General features: G+C 41.4%; 1 protein-coding gene across 1 annotated transcript in view; it reads left to right on the top strand.

Moving 5' to 3' along the window:
- Positions 1-16,605, top strand: part of GPM6B (glycoprotein M6B) — a 146,450-nt gene that overhangs the window by 87,147 nt on the left and 42,698 nt on the right. The window lies entirely within an intron of this gene.

The raw sequence follows: 16,605 nt of genomic DNA, 5'->3' as shown, positions 1-16,605 counted from the left end.
TTTCACATGACTCGTTGGAGGCAATTTGTATATTTGTCATGTATACTTGTAGCCTATTCTACACAGTTCGTGAAAGAGAATTTTAAAGCACCATTTGAAGCTATAAAATGAAAGTTAATTGAATTCTACATTTGTGCTGAGTACTTGGTGAAAAATCATGGTGCAATAGTCCCTCGGTATCCTTGGGAGATTGCTTTCAGGACTTTATTCGTGGATGCCAAAATCCAAGGATGCTCAAGTCTCTTATGAGAAATGGTATAGTATTACAGTTGGCCCTCCATATCTGTGGGTTCCGCACTAGTAGATTCAACCAACCATGGCTCAGAAATATTCCAGAAAAAAAATTCCAGAAAGTTGAACACTAAACAGCGCAGTATAACTATTTACATAGTGTTTACATTGTATTAGGTATCATAAGTCATCTAGGCATGATTTAAAGTATGCAGGAGGATGTATGTAGGTTATATGCAAATACCACACCATTTTACATAAGGGACTTGAGCATCCAGGGATTTGGGTTTGGGGAGGGGTGGTCCTGGAACCAATGCCCTGAGGATATTGCATGATGACCGTGTCTGCATATAGGCTACAGCAGCATTCGCCTGCACATTACTTCATTTTTGTGGATTCAAGTGTAGTTCTCCACACATGGAAAATTCAAGTTTTGCTTCTTGGAACTTTCCATGATTTTTTCCCCAAAATATATTTGATCTACAGTTGGTTGAATCCGTGGGCACATGACCCATGGAAGCAAAACCTGCACATGTGGAGGGCCAGCTGTAGTATGCTTTAGGTATGAAATGAAAATATAAGACGTCTTTATTGCAATAGTCTCTAATATACTTTTTTTTAAAAAAAATTAAACATTACATCTTTGTTTCTCTTTTTGATAAATGTAGACAAGCTAAAACATGATGAATCTTTGCACTGTAAAAAGGGGAACGTATTTATACCCATGGAACTTCACTCGATAGAAACTAGGGTTAGAGTTCACTCATTCACCTCTACAAGGAAGTATCTCATGTACCTGGATGCACACAGGTAATAAATGACTGGGACTGTGTGCATTTGTTGCTTCCTTAATTTAAGGTCTGGGCTCTATTCATTGGCATGGTAAGCACGCTTTAGCATTAAAATCACAGGTTGTAAACATCCAACATTCATTTGTTTTTCTGATTGGAATCATAGCACGTCAAGGATCTCATAGTGAAGAAGCAGATCAGTCACCTATTTTAGTTGCTTAAAGTGCCATCTGCTACTGGTTGCAAGCCCAAGACTTGTCTCATTCAAACTCACACAGATCACAAAGCGATGGTTTAACACCGGTTCTGTTTGTTTAACCTCACCTGGTGGCATAAGACCGGTGTTTAAGAGCCACGTTATTCTGGGTCAGGTCTTGCATGGGTTTCTTAGCCAGCTTTGTCGTGCCTGGGAACTGCTACTCTGTTCTCACCTCCAGGAGCTGAAAGCTAGTGCATAGTTTTATTGAGCATTTTTCACTTGTAGTGGTGATCAAGTTCTTATGTATTTCACTATAAAAAGGTAAAACTTGAATGAAACTGGGAGTTAAAGAAACCCCAAAAGCGAGACTTCTTGTCCCTGATTTGAGACTGGGGGATGTGCAAAACCCTCTTAGAGACTTCGATGGTCCAAGCTGACTGCTGATAATGGTGTTGGAACTTGGAAAATATCTTGTATAATGAGAGCTTTTTAAAAAGGCACATGCTTAGCAAGGAGCAGCCACATGACAATGAGTAGCTTTTAATTATATCACTATGTATTTAACACTTAATGTAGTAGCCAGGAACTGTTCTTCCACTTTTCTATGTTATCATTTAATCTTCCCAGTTCCTTGAAGGTGAGTAGACTAAATATTACCTGGCTCTACAGGTGAGAATCGAAGACACAGAGGAATTGAGTGACTTGCTACTCTTGCAGAGTTGGGGAAAATCTTAAAACTCCTAGATTTTACAGTGGGGTCTAGCACTCGCGAAGAAACTGTGAAATTCCTCCTCCTGCTCTTTATCCCTCAGGTACCCATTCAGAGTGTGTTTCTTCTACAAAGCATTTCTTGCCACCTCCAGCCCTGGCCCTTATCTGCCATCCTCCCCCCAAGTTCAGCTTCGTTCCATCCCTGCCCTGTGGCTTCCCCATCTTCCCCGGGTTGTATGAGTTCAAGAAGGCTGAGGACCAGATTTTTCTTGGTGGCCAATCAATAACATCCATGACAGTTGCCCCAAGCCAGATGCTGGGCCTGCGCTGAAGAATGAATCAGACATGGAGCCTACACCCATGGACCGTTCCTTCTGTGAGAGAAATACTCTGGGATTCCAGCCACCATGACAGTGCCCCCTACATGAGTGGACAGGTGAAGATCTGCTGAATTAGAAGTGACTGTTGGTGTCCCGCTGCTCCGTGACTCTGTGGATGAAAAAGCATCTCTACTCTCTTTAGATCCACAGTACCTGGCATGCTCCCTGCCACATGGCTGCCGCTTGATAAACATGTGTCAACTAAACAAATAAATTATTAAGAGTGAAAATATTTATAACTTTTTAGATATCGCTAGCAGTAAATTACAGGTATTTAAAAAGGAAAGAATTAGCCTTCATCACCTTCTCTGTATTTCCAACTGAGCTTTAATATGTTTTTAATCCAGAAATAATGAGAGATCTGATTTTTTAATGGGTGAGGAAGAGGAGGGGAAAGAGAAAGAAATGGAAATGTTTTTGCTAAAAGTTCAATCGTTATAATTTTAGGCAGAGGGTTTACAGAACATTTAAGGCAGCCTAACTGGAATGCGTTACAGCAAACATACTAATTGTCTGCTTTTTATTCACAGTGATAAAAGTAATCATGGGCAGATTAAACTGTGAAATAATTTGTCTTCCCAGCCCCACCAAACATATTAAAACAAGTGTGGGGTTAATAGGCTTAAAATTCATATCTAATTTCTTGTGACTACTTCCACTAAGGTTAGCAATAACTAGGGAAAAATAATCAAATTACTTTTTTAAAAGGATAATTAGCATATTGACTGATCAACTATTTGGTCTGAACATGACAAATTACCTGTCACTTTTACCCATGAATCTGACAGTGCAACAGAAAAGGTTACACAGCAAATCCCTCAAACAAAATTTTTGACATTTTAAACCAGCTAATTATCACATGGCCAATTAGAAATAAACATGTTTAAATTTTCTAAATACGTTTGAATTTCATTTTACATCACAGTGCCGTGTTCAATTTATCCTGTATATATCAACCCCTAGGATCAGGAAGGCAGTTTTTTAAAAAGCTACAAACTCTTCTTTAGCTTCAGGAATTGAAGAATTGGCCCAAATCAAGAATTTTCTTCTTTTTCTCTGTTATTGCAAACAGTAGTGAGCATTTCCTCTTTGGTAATATAACAATAGTTTGGATTCTTTTAATGCTTTATCATTTTAAGTGTTTAGAGACATTTCATATTCCCCCAAAGCATCCATTCTCGGCTGTGGAATGTATCATACTGGTGTGCTACAATTATTGGTGAGAAATCCCAATCTGTTAATAATGAAGCCTGAAGATGTGCACTGATTTCCTTTTTATTTTTGTAAATGTATGCATCTATTCTTATCATACACCACTGTCAGTCCCTTGCACTTTGATCTACTTTCCTGAGTGGGCAAGAAAGAGTGGGATCTCAGCTTGGGCGCCGATTGCTCGTCATCCTAGATCCCCAAGAATGCTGGATCAGATGACCATTATCCATCCATTATGCTCTGGCCGGGGCTGGTTGACAAGCTCCATCCTGGAGCTTTACTGCCTTCATGAAAAAGCCCTTCCAACCCCACTCCAGTCTCGCCTATTAATCATAACAGCTACTTTTTATTGAGTGTTCCTAGCTCTTGTGCAAAGCCCATGGCATGCATTAGCTCACTTGATCCAATGGCATGGTTTATCAGTGGCTTTTCATTAAAAAGATAAATTGACGTTAACAAGCATTGATTTCCAAAGATTTATGTTGTCTTCTCTATAATACTGTTTTGGCTCAATATGACTTTACTTTTAAAAGGTATTTTGTAAAATACACGAATGTGTTTTTCAAAGCTATAATGTATATTTCAGGAAGAATTATCTGTGTCTAGTGTCCGCATTGCAGATTTGGCATTTGGACGTCATCCTAACAGAATATTTCCTTTGATAACTATGCATCAGGCAACAACAAGAGCATATTTGGCTGTTAGTCAAGAGGCCTGAATCTTTAGTCCTGTCTTCCCTGATTACAGACTGGAAAAGGAGAGAAGAGCTAGATGGTTTGAAAATGTTCCTCCTGCTTTTAGAATTCTGTGCGCACATAACATTTATTTTAAGCAGGGCTAGGAAATCAGGGAAGAGTTGAACAAAATTCTTCTCATTGTAGTTTCCGTGAAGAAATTTTAGGTGGTCTGACTCCAGTGACTTCATCTCAAATGCCTAGGTGATCAAATGAACGTTAGTGGCCTGCCCTTTCAGGGCCCTAAATGACATTGCCATCTCCATGGCACAGACCAAGATCAAAGCCCAATGGTACAGCACTAGAAACCTTCCTCTCTAATTTGACATCCATCATGTAGCAACTACTTTGAAAGCACATTAGCCCATTCTGATTCCATTTGAATGTATAAGTGACCTCAAGTTGTTTGTTGATCGAAAGCACAGAATGAACACAATATTTTAAAATGTACCGACGTGTTACTGACATTACATTATCTTATTCCCAAAAATATGGGAAGGATTTTATTAAGTGGCTTGCAAAGTCAGCATAGCAGATGGCATTCACCTGATCTAGTGATCCTATCTTTAAAAATATATATGTATATATTCCTGAACATATATGAATATATATATACATACATATATTCATTTTAGCAATACAGTATGCCATCAATATAAAACTTATAAATACTATGCAATTTAGAAGAATCTGAAGCTACCTGACCCATCTAAAGTTATGAGTTCTGTGAGTGGGTACTTGTCATTGGCTGGGCGAATCTCACACCACCTTCCACAGACTTTCCAGAAGTGCTGCGTATCAGACAGCTAAGAAGGAAGCAAAGGTTAACGGGCTCTGGGAAACTCTTAACGTTCTAGTGATGACAAATATTCTCATTGGTTGAGTGAACAATGTTGAAGATACAGGAGAAGAGTTTGAATAAAATTAATTCATAAAATGTTCATGGGAGAAAGCATTTTTTTCCCACTTTATTGTTATTTAAGTATGTTAAGTTCACAAATTAAATATTGAAATAGAAAAAGCATGTTAGTTTGTCTTTACTTGTTCCTTAGGGACCTAGGCTGGCTTCTAGAAATCAGTTTCCTGTAGGAGTATTCATGAGTGATCTGTTGAAAAAATCTCTTTAGACTTTTTTTTTAGTGATGGAAGAAAATCGTTCTTTCTGCCTTAGAAATTTGGGCTAGTTTATGTCTCAGTTCCCAGCATCTCTTGGGTTCAACATGATTATCTATAGCAGATGTACAGTCATGCCCAAAAGTTCTCTCAGGATACTGCTACACGTTGTTTGGGCCTAGAGACAAACTTTTACGTTCCAGCAAAATTGTCAACTTCCCCATTTAGCATGATGAACACAACTCAAGTCACAAATATGGCTGTGTGTACTCAGCAGGTGGTTGGCCTTGTTTGCCATTGTCCATTGCTGAGGCTGGAGACTATACAGAGCTTGGCCCTCAGATTTTGCCTTTTCCTCTGAGGTGCTTTGAGTCTGTAGAGTCCCCAATATGAAGATATCATATACAATTTAATGAGGTAAAATATTATTGGCATATTTCCGTGAGATCACCAAGATTTACTCTTTATTGGTCGCCTTTTCTACACACTCGGATATTTTATATCTGATCTGGCAGGGATGGTTATTTCAAGCTGTCCTAATGGTTCCAATTTTCAAAGCCTACTGACTTTTAATGGAGTGAAGGACCTAAATGACTTCATCCTACTTCTCCTAATTTTCATCCCAGAAAATATAGAGAAGAGGCAATTTAATAAAATATTGCTTTCGAATAATGTGAATATGTTTAAAAGTATGTGGATTTTTGCCCTTTTTAGTGTAAATTCTCATCAGTAGTAGACTAAATCACCGGTCCCCAACCTTTTTGGCACCAGGGACCGGTGCTCCTATGAGAATCTAATGCCTGATGATCTGAGGTGGAGCTGGGGCGGTGATGCTAGTCCTGGGGAGTGGCTGCAAATGCTGATGAAGCTTTGCTAGCTCGCTGCTCACCTTCTGCTGTGCGGGCTGATTCCTAACAGGCCAGAGACCAGTACCAGTCCACAGCCCAGGGTTTGGGGAACCCCTGGGCTAAATGAAATAGCTCATGTTTTGGCACAATTCATATTTTATGCCAACCCCAGCCTACCAAACAGCTGACCCAACAAAGCACTGGTTTTCTGTAGACTTCCGAGGGCTTTTGGATTATGTACCTACAAGTCCTGGGAGTTTTCCTGAAGTAGCATGAGCAGGCATTCTAACATCAGAAAGTAAATTTCAAATGCTCTTGTCAAGCTAAGCATTGGTAAATCTCAAATATTCTGTCAGGCTACATGTTGGATAATTATACTCTTCTGTAAATTAATGGTTTCCAGACTTTGGTGTGTTTATATCAGAATCACTTGGTATGAGACTGCTTGTCTTAGATTTTCATCATCCTTCATCAGGAAGGTCCCATCTAGACTAGAGGGAGAAGAAGGTGACAGTCATGTGCTCACCCCAAATCACCTTATTCCACCCTGGCAGTTCGAAGGCTAATAAATATCATAGTCCTTCTATCCTAGCCTATTTTTTAATTATAAAAATTACATAAATATATTGTTTCAATTTTACTAAAAATTATAATCCCAAATCCATGAAAACATCTTAAGCAATCTTAAAACTCTCTTTCTACCAGATTCCTGTTTGGAAAAAAACTGAAACATGAAAACGTAAAACTCAATTTGTGTATGTTCTATTGAATAGCACTAAATTTTATGCATTTTGTTTCTATAGTATATTTCTAGGTGGGTACCAAGGTCTAAATATTTTTATGAAATATCTTTGTAATGGTTTTACTGGTTTCCATTTTCATTATACTCTTAGCAATACGAAGATAAGTTTAGTGTAACCACTTTGGAAGCTCAAAAGACAAAGGTTAGTAAGATCAAAGATGAGAAAAAGTCAATTGTGCCACGTACCTTCAAAGAAAAAGATGCTGGCATCTTGCTCCAAAGAATGCCAAGAACCCAGTGGAATCCACCCTAGGGTGTTCAGACATTAGTTAGAGCAGGTGGAAAGTCATTTGACCTGCACAGTGGAAGGATGACTTAGGTCAGTAGGAACGGTGATGGAGATGGGAGTTGCAGGGCTCCTCCATACTTGATGTTTTTTTATTCCTTATAACCATGCTGCCAAAGTGGTCACTTAAGGCCCAGTGGACCTTAGGCCAGGACAGGCTTCACAAAGCATCTTGTCCAGTGTTGTTATAGTTGAAGAAGTGGAAGCTCAGGCATGAATGGCCCAAGTCCTCATGACTAGCAAGTGACAGAGCCAGTGCTTACTCAGTGGTAGGCATAGCATGCTTACCTGGACTGACTTTGAATCTCACTGAACTTCCCACGTCTCATAAGTTCACCAGAATTTTGTGCTTACAGGTCATCATGAATACTATACACAAATAGGGTAGCTAGGAACTCAGAGCTCCTCTGATCACATGCTCCATTGACCCATGCACTTCATCTGTAAAACACAAGTTCCAAGATCAAGTTATTAAGAATTTCAATACAATGACATCAGAGTACTAAACCAAGCTTGGGGCCCTTTCGAGGGTGGCTTTCTATGTGCTTTTTGTAAAAATAAAAATCAGACAAATCTAATTTGGTCTTGAGTACTCAGGTGTTAGCAACATCATCCAGATTCCAGAAACCAATTCTGACAATTTATTAACAGAGTACCCTTGGAGGCATGTCATTTTTAATCCCGTTGCCTTATTCACCTGAGTCCCATTTATTTATTTGACATCACGTCCAAGCCATAGCAACTCAGGGAGGCCTGGGGGAGGTATGGGGTTGGGGAATGCCTTTAGAAAACAGTCAGGCCAGATAAATGCTCAGAAGCTAACCCCTGAGGGATAGGAAAAGATCTGGAAGGATATAGAGTCACCAGTTCTTCCTTCCTCTCTCTTCCTCCCCCATGGACCTTTTTGATGGTGGGTGCATGGAGCAGTGAAAAGGTACAAATAATAGTACTTTATAAGTACTGAGCAGGAGGCATTGTGCTGAAGCTCTGTGTACTGCTTATGTCATCGCCCTGGCAATGGCCCAATGAAGTGAGTTCTATGCAAGCTATTTCACTAGGTGGTGAAGCTGAGGCCCAGGAAGGTCGCATGGCATCATAAGATTGGTAAGTGGTGGAACTGGATGGGAAAGGATGGTGGGCAAGAATATAGACCTGAAAACCTCACTCAACTGGGATGGTGTGCAACCTCGTGTTTTACCAGAGATTTGGGAGGACGAATGGGGGACATGCCAGACTACCGCATTTGGGGAGAATGTAGCAAGTTGTGGAAGATCCGTTCTGAGCAAGTCTTTGGCGGTGACCTGGATTCTCTGAGTGAGCCAGTCAATGCAGCTGCTCACCTAGTCCCATGCCCCCTTGTTTATGGCTCTTGCTTGACTCCCAACTTTCCAGCTTCGACATCCAATGGCCTGAGTCAAGGCTTAGCTTGGCCTCTGACCAGCTGCATGACTTTGACCAAGCCCCTGTGGCTCTCTTTTGTCTTAGTTTCAAGGGGGATAGTTGTGCCCACCTCTCGCCATCAAGAAGGCAAAAATGTAAGACTGTGGATTAAAGTTTCTGCAGTGGTGTTGGTACAGAGGGGGCCCTCCATCCCTGAGTATTGATTGGCCTCTCTCCACACCTCCTGAGCTACTGTCATATCTCTAGTGAGTGCAGTGGGCCCTCCAGATACCATGCTGAGCCTTGTTCCTGGAATCTACATCCGGCCAGTTCTTTCACCTATAGCAAATCAAAACAACTTTTGAAGAGAATTGGCCAAGTGTCTCTGGAAGCTGTCGCTTACAGTTTTTCTGTGATGACTTGGTGATAGTTGCAGACAATTTGGGAAATATAAGTTGCCCCCAGGACTATTTATGCTTTCTGTTGCTCAGATCAATATGAAGTCAGCACTGTTGAGGGTGGGCTTAGAGGGGTCCAGGTCCCCACGGGATACCTGGGGGTCTATGTTCCTGCCCGATCAAGTCCCTCCGCTCTGCAGCCCAACAGATAGAAATCCATTAATCTATACATGGACACCATTTCAGGGAAAGGAGACAGTGACTGCTCCATCTAGGCAAGAAAAAGGCCTCTTTAATGTACCTTGAGCTCTCAGTTTTTAAAGGAGTCATATCATTTTTATCCCTACACTGCAAGCCTTGTCCCATAATTTTCCAGCTTCTGTTGTGAGAATTCTTACAGCCCACATGTCTTGTGATTTAACCATGGATTTGAAAATATCTAGCTTCCATCAGCAAAACAGGACAAAGATATTGAGACTCGCTTTCCTTGGGAGTACAACAATGAAGTTCAAGTTGGTCCAAGTTGGCATAAGTCTTTGTCTCTCACTTGAGTGGGAAACAGGTAAAGGCAGATGAGTGTCTTTCCAGTGTAGATAGCTGCCATTCAAAAAGACTCCGTCTGAAGAGACGGAGGGGTGGTTAGAATGCTAAGAGGAAAGTGACCTGAGTTCCCCAAGGAGGTCTCCTAAAGGAGGCAGGCTTTAGCTGTGCCTTTCAGGAAGGGAAGGGGAGCTGGGGAGGCAGTGTGAGTTAGGCTTTTAGCAAATGAGATAAGAGAAATCCCCTACAGATCACTCCAGGTTCATCCAGCTGTGAGGTTGAGCCGTCAACTCTCTGGCTAAGAGAATACTCTAGCCACCTTGTTTTCTGGTGAACAGAGTAGGAACTGCTCCAAAGACATGACCTGGGTCCCAATACCTGCTCGTCAACAGCTAATGGATTTGAAAGACCTGCTCTTGTTCTTGTTGACTGATGCTTACTTGGTGAATGAGTTTGTTGACAGCCCGCACAGGGAGAGCTCACTGATGGCATGCCACTCTTAACGAGGGACCTGAGCTCCCCACAGGATGTGATAATCAATCAGGAAGGACATTGTCAGTAGATCAGCTGTCTGACTCCTTATACATGCCTTGTGCACACAGGAAGTAGAAGCTTTCCTTTTTAACTCAAAACCAGTTTAAAAACCCATCATCTTGTCCTCGTTTCTATTTTGGCTTTAGGTGTGGTTCCATCCTGATGGGATCACTTCCCCCCAGTGTGATAAGATGCTCAGTTGGGGTATTGTTTGTCTTCCTTGCTCTACCTCCAGTCTCAGGGCAAGCTTCCTCCCTGACCAAGACCAAGACCAAGACCAAGACCATCATGCCTTCCATTATGTTGCCCATAAAATGGGGCTGATGATACCCCCCTCTTAGGGCGTGACGTGGACTAAGTCAGCTGATAAATGGACCTTTCTTGATGCCCAACAGGATGCCCTTTTAATCTTTCTGTCACCACCACCTCTTCTAAGATAAACTTCCTTAAATTTTAAATAAACTCTCCTTTTCCCTCCATTTCTTTTTTCTGGAATCCCACATCAGAAGAAGTAGCGTTCCATTCTGTTACCCACAGCTGGTCTCCTCTGATCTTCAATTCATCATTTATCCACCTTCACTTGCATCTTCTTCAATCTCTCTTTCAACCACTACCATCTTTTCAGCATAAAACATTTGGGGACTCTCTTCCTTACTGTGTTTTCCCCCTCAATCTGCCTGCGTCTTCCTCTCACCTTCCCCTCACTATCAAATTTCTTCAGAAAGTCAGCTGCCCCTGCTTCCTCTTCTTCACTTCCCAGTCTTTAAGTAGCCACTCCATGAACTGGGTTCTATTCCAGTCTCTCTATGGGTGCGGGTAAGGTAATTGGAATTTTCCATTCCAGTGGCCTTTCCCGAGTCCTCACCCTCTGTCTGCTTTGACTGTGAACCACCTCCTCTTTCTCAAAATTCCCTCATTCTCCGTGACAACGCCCTTTCTTGGATCTCCTCCAATATCTTCTGCATCCTTTGACAGTAGTTCTTTCACTAGAGACCCCCAAATTTGGTGGTACCTGCAAGGCTTTCACCTCTTCACCATCGCCCTTGGCACCTAACCCACTACCATGATGATAATTGGTTCCTCTGCCGTTAACTCCCAAGTCTTCATTTCCCAATTCTGTCCCGACTGATCAGCTACACATCATGGCCCATGTGGCCTCCAAACTCGATAGTCTTGCTCACTTACTATCCTCACCCATTGAGACTTAAATTGTGTCCACTAGAAAAATATGTTGAAGCCCTAACTTCTGGTACCTGTGAATATGCTCTTATTTGGACATAGAGTCTTTGTAGATATAATCAAGTTAAGATGAAACCATTCTCAATTAGGGTGGGCCCTGGTCCAATATGACTGGCGTCCTTAGAAAAAGAGACACAGACACATAGGGAGAATGCCACATAATGACAGAGGCAGAGGTTGGAATGATGTATCTACAAACCAAGGATTGCCAGTAACTACCAGAAGCTGGAAGAGGCAAGGAAGTACGCTCCCTTAGAGCCTTCAGAGAGAGCATGGCCCTGCTGACACTTTGATTTTGGAATTCTAGCCTCCAGAACTGTGAGAGAATAATTACTATTATTTAAGTAATTAACAAAGTTGTAGTACTTTGTTATGGCAGTCTGAGGAAACTAACACATCCCCTGATCTCCCTTTGTGTTTCCTGTGACACTCACCATTCTTTTAGGGATCCAAGCTGACATCTCAGAATCAACCTTGAAGCCTCTCTCCCTCACCTTGCTGCCAAGGTTTTCATTTATGCCTCAACTGGATGGAGATACTTTTCTACCTCTTCCCCAGTAGAGTGTGGTCACCCCAATTCTATTTTATCTTGTTTCCTATCCATCCATCCATCAAACTTCCCTCTTTAGTTTTCATAAAACAGCTCTGATTTATTGGAATTACCTGGGGGAGGTTTTAAAGCTCTTGACCCACCACACACTTCTGACCCTCAGATTCAACTCTCTGGAGATGGGGAATGAGCATCAGTGTTTCAAAACTTCCCAAACAATTCCAGTGTGCAACCAGGATTGAGAACCATTGGCTAGCAGAATATCACAATAGCCAGAGGAAACTTAGGGAAAAAATAATAGATTTAATACAGTAGTTCCCAACTGGAGGTGATTTTGCCTTCCAGGAGGCATTTGGCAATGTACAGAGAGTTTTGGTTGTCAAAACTAGGGTGGAGCTACTGACATCTAGTAAATAGAGACCAGGGATGCTGCTAAACACTCTACAATGCACAGGACAGCGCCCACCCCTCAGCATTATCCAGCCCCAGTTGTCACTAGTGCTGAGCTTGAATTCCTAGTTGATGGGAGAGAATGCAGAGAAGCAGCAATGCTGATTTTGACTTTGGGGCAGACAGATACAGTCCATGCAAGTGAGGAAAATGCACACGCTACCTCATGCTGCAGTACTGCCTGGGCTGTGTGCCCATTCATCTGCCTGGTATGTTGAAACTTTTCATGCCACACCTGTTTCATCATGTGAAGCCTCACCCTGCTCCTGCCAAACTTATTCTTTTGTTCTCCTTTTGAAAATAAGGTTTAGCGGCATTTTTGCCAGAAGAGAGAGGTTCATCACCCTTCAAGTAGTTTTTGCCAAACTCAAAATTCACTGGTTGGTGGCCCCCACAGCTCTTAATGAGGACGCTGCCTATTGTTCAATGAACAGCTGATTCTATTGGGAAGAGATTGGCTAACAGAGGCTCCTATGTGCTCGTCGTTATAGATATTAGACAGTTTCGTGACAGTGGCCTACCTGGGAACCGTCTCTACCATTAGAGAGAAACACTAATGATGATGGCTTATATTTTCAGAGCTTTGCAATTTATAAGAGTTTTCATATATTTATAAGAGTTTTCATATGCCATCTATTTTGGTTTGTCATTTCAGCTCTTAGCTTTATGCGATGTCATTTCCTATAAAGGGAAGTATAACAAATATAGAGGAGGTACTGAGGAAATTATATCAGGAAAGAGAATAAGACTAAGGCATTGAGAGGTATTAAAAAACCACATTGGATGTAACATTAGAAATTTCATTCTGATAATGGGAGACAAAGCTTTGCCAAATTAATAAAGCTTCAGGAAGATCTAATTATGGAAAGGACCCAACTCTGGACAATCATATTGTAAATTTCTGACTCTATACTATATTTCTTGTTTCTGCGTTTTTAAATTTCTGCAACATTTTGAGTATAGCATGGACGTCTTAATATTTTGAATATTCATGCTACTTTATATGAAAAGTATTTTTTCTGCTTTAAATGTAAGATTTAAGAATCCTCTCCAAAGGCTCAGTTATTTGCTACTAGAACACAGCTTTGATTTTATCATGGAGAGTAATGTGAGAATACTAGTCACTTAACAATTTCTTTTAAAACATAATTTATTTAAAATCAATCTATTCCAGCAGATGAGGGATTTTCACACTAGAATGTGAAGCAAGGTTGTCTGGTTCTGGGGCTGTTGCTCTGGGTATTGATATCCTTTGAGGGACAAAGAGGAAGGGTTGTGCCAGGCATGTAAATTATACTGGGACATGGAATGTCTTCCAGGCCCCAGAAACAGTGTAGAAGGAATAGGTCTCAGAGAAACCCACTGGCTCTGAGTTGCCTTTGTCCAAGCTGGTCACCGTCATATCTTCCATGACTGCACTCTTAGCTCCTTCCTCAGGAGAGAAGTGAAAGGTACATTGGCTAGTTGAAAAGGAGGGGATGTCCATCACCTGGAGGAAAGGAACAAGCCAGAAAGAAAATAGTCAATGCCAAGAATGGAAAATGAGGTGAATGGAAGGATGAATGAGGCTTTGTCCCCTGGAGCTGCAGGACCACTAGGAGGCTTTGTCCCTGGGTACTGAGTGGGAGGCCGGACTTCAGGAAAAAAATGTTTTATGAAACTTGAAAATTTCAGAGGAATTAGTTTGAAGGGATATGGAAACATCCCTTCTTGGTGATTAATGATGCCCCACTGAAGAGTCATTCTGCGACTAGAAGAAACAAAATATAATTCTAGAAATTTGGAAGTAGACATTTGACAAACTTTATTGATAGTGATGTGACTATGATAAGTATATACTGGTATAGATCATTGTGCAACTTGAATTCCCTGTTGACTGAACAATCATAGTCATATAACATACAATAGTGACTCAATTTCTGGCATGCAGTCTGTGCTTAATGAATCTTGGTTGAATAAATTAATGAATGAACGAATCAGTCAACCAACCAGGATGATATCCATAGGAGCCTACACAGGATTCTCTCTCTTCAATCTTGTTGTTCTCAATACTTCCAGCATTTTTGGGGTTGCAGGCATATAAGATGCATAAAGCAAATTTACTATACTTGGAGAATGTGTTGTGTTCTGAATATATTAAGAATTTTTATCTCTGTTTCTGGCACAGAGCTCCTAAAACCATTGGAATTTCCTTTGATAGAGAGCAAGAGAGGTATCTTTTGTTATGTTAACAAAAGGTGACTTTTGGAACCTAAGGTTGAGAACTAGTTGCCAGAGGAGCCTACCCTGTGTTTAGAGGGTTGGAACCTTGAGCCCCACCCTTACCCCATCCACCTCCAGGGAGGGCAGAGGGGCTGGAGATTGAGTTCGATCACCAACGGCCAATGATTTAATCAACCCATACCTATGTAATGAAGCCTCCATAAATATCTAAAAGAATGGGGATTCAGAGAGCTTCCAGGTTGGTGATCACGTGGAGACTTAGGGAAAGTTGCATACTTGGAGAGGGCATGGAAGATCTGCACCCTTTCCCCTTCATCTGGCTATTGATTCACATCCTTTAATATCCTTTATGATAAAAGAGTAATCTACTAAGTAAAATTTTCCTCTGAGTTCTGTGAACTGCTCTAACAAATTAAACCTAAGAGGGGAGTCATTGAGATCTTCAATCTGCCCAGTAGGTTAGAAGCTCACATGAAAACCTGGACTTGTGACTGGTCTCTGAAGAGGGAGGAGGCAGTCTTGTGGGACTGAGCCCTTCACCTGTGGGATCTGATACTATTTCCAGGTAGATAGTATCAGAACTAAGTTAAATTTTAGGACACCCAGCTGGTGGTGTAGAATTCCTTGGTGGTATGGTGACCATTCCACCACACACACACACACACACACACACACACACACACACACACACACCACACAGAGTGAAATTGGTAACCAGAATTGGTAGAGACAAAATAAATCTGGTAATATCACTAATAGAATAGATCATAGAAAAAAATCGAGATCATCTTTATAAGTTGGAAACTGGACCAAGATGTACAGGCACAGGCACAAAGCCCTATATGTGAGATAAACATTTCAATTGGACCATAGGAGCCTCCTATTTTGAGAGCAATGAGTCTTATTCCTGTCCTCATCATGCAACCAGAACTCTTAAGGAAATTCCAATGACTCTGGTGGTAAAAGGTACTGTCTGCTTGTCAGTCCTCATGCTTGTTGCTTCTTCTATAGCATTCGACGCTATCTGACACCATTGACTTTGTGCCCTTCATGGAACCTTTTTTAATGCCATAATCCCACTTTGGCCTTGTTCCCCTGCTTTTATAATTTTTCCTTCTTAGTCTTTTTTTTTTTACCCTCCCTTTAAAGGTTTTCCTTTACCTTTGTATTTAAAAGTCGACGTTCCTTAAATTCTAATCTTAACGTATTTGTAGTTTATATCTCTCTCTGGTCATTTGTTAACCATTTGTTTAAAATATATTTGTTGAGGACCTACTATGTGCCGGGGACTGTTATAGGATATGGTAATACAGCAGAGGCAAAATAGACAAAAATTTTGGCCCTTTAGGGACTTATATTCTTGGGAGAGAAAGAGACAATAAATAAGTGAATAGAAAGGGGACTAGGCATGTCAGGGTTACAATTTTAGTCAAAAAAGTCAGAGAGATTCCTCTGAGAAGGTGGCTTTTGAGCAGAGCTGGACTTCCTGTACTCTCAAGGCTACCTCTGCACCAAAGACTCCCAGATCCTTGTCTCCAGGCTGCCCCTCTCCTCTGGAGCCATATACCTGAATGCCTCCTGCACAGCTCCTACAGGGTGTCCCAGGACACCAGAAATCACACATGTTCATCTTCTCTACCAAACCTCTTCCTTCTCTTTAGATCCCCATTTTGGTTCACAGCATGACCATCTCCACACTCACCCAAGCTAGAAACTCCTTCACGCCCTTCTCATCCCTCCTGCTACCCCATGCAAACACATCCAGTGAGACATCATCTGGGTCCTCACTTCCTCCCCATGCTATAATTCAGGCCCTCAATGTCTCTTGCTTGTACTATTTCAGGAGACTCCTCTACTCTGGCCCTGCCCTGCTGTCTTTCACATTACCAACAGAATGACCTTTGCAAAGCAAGATTAGGTTTGCTTTCAAGCCTTCCATCTCTACCTGTTGCCTCCAGGATTAGCAAAGTGTTTGGTTCCCAAC

The sequence above is a fragment of the Rousettus aegyptiacus genome, unplaced genomic scaffold, assembly GCF_014176215.1.
Source record: "Rousettus aegyptiacus isolate mRouAeg1 unplaced genomic scaffold, mRouAeg1.p scaffold_m13_p_9, whole genome shotgun sequence".
NCBI lineage: Eukaryota > Metazoa > Chordata > Mammalia > Chiroptera > Pteropodidae > Rousettus > Rousettus aegyptiacus.
This window is presented reverse-complemented; position numbering and strand designations above follow the sequence as displayed.